A 1,253-nucleotide genomic window follows, 5' to 3' on the forward strand; every position below is an offset into this window, starting at 1 on the left:
TTGTTCATCCACGCAGGCCTCCTGGCGTTTTTGCCTGCCTTCCTCTTTGTTGGGATGCATCGCTCCTCAGCTTGGAGGAGGTGATCCTTGCATACTACCCAGCTTTCTTGGCCCCCTCTTCCCTCCAGGGCTTTGTCCCATGGTACTCTGCCAAGCAGATCCCTGAAGAGGCCAAAGTCTGCTCTCCTGACGTCCAGGGTAGTGAGCTTGCTGTGAGCCCTCCTCAGTGCCCTAAGGATGTTGAACTCCACCATTTTGTGGTCGCTGCAGCCCATGCTGCCCTTGAGCTTCACATTCCCCACCAGCCCTTCCTTGTTGGTGAGAACAAGGTCCAGCATAGCACCTCCTCCTCGTTGCTCCTCTACCACTTGGAGAAGGAAGTTATCATTGATGGATGGATGGATACATTGAGGTTTGGATGGATGGATAACTAGGATGGGTAAAAAATCTGGATGGATGGATGGTTGTGCTCAAAGCATAGTGGTTAATGAGTCATTCTCTATCTAGAGGCTGATGACAGTGGAGTACCACGTGGTTATGTCCTGGGACCCCTATCCTTTTTAACAACTTTGTCAATGACCTGGAGGAGGCAACAGAGTGCATGCTTGTCAGGCTTGCAGATGAAACTAAATTGGGGCAACCAGTCTATACATTTGAGGTCAGGGCTGCCATTCAGAGGAATCTAGACAGTCTACAGAAATGGACCAACAGGCAGTTTATGAAATTCAACAACCACATGTGAATACTTGTCCCTGGGAAAGAAGAGCCCTGGCAACTGTACAGTCTGGAGAAGGCCAGGCAGGGGAGCAGCTCTGCAGGGAAGGCGCTGGGGCTCTGGTGCCCAGGGATCCAGCAGCACCTGGGCAGCAGGACTACGGCCTGTCCGTCAAGGGATGGGATTATCCCACTGTTCTCAGTGCTCAGGAGACAACATCTAGATATTGCATCAGGTTTTGGCCTCCCACTACAGGAAAGACACTGATAAACTGGTGCGAGTTCAGCTGGGGACCCCGAAGCTGGTTATGGCTGGAGCAGTTTTTCTGCAAGGAGACACTAGAATAGAATAGAATAGAATAGAATAGAATAGAATAGAATAGAATAGAATAGAATAGAATAGAATAGAATAGAATAGAATAGAATAGAATAGAATAGAATAGAATAGAATAGAATAGAATAGAATAGAATAGAATAGAATAGAATAGAATAGAATAGAATAGAATGGAATGGAATGGAATGGAATGGAATGGAATGGA

The sequence above is a fragment of the Aptenodytes forsteri genome, unplaced genomic scaffold (genome assembly GCF_000699145.1).
Source record: "Aptenodytes forsteri isolate BGI_AS27 unplaced genomic scaffold, ASM69914v1 Scaffold217, whole genome shotgun sequence".
NCBI lineage: Eukaryota > Metazoa > Chordata > Aves > Sphenisciformes > Spheniscidae > Aptenodytes > Aptenodytes forsteri.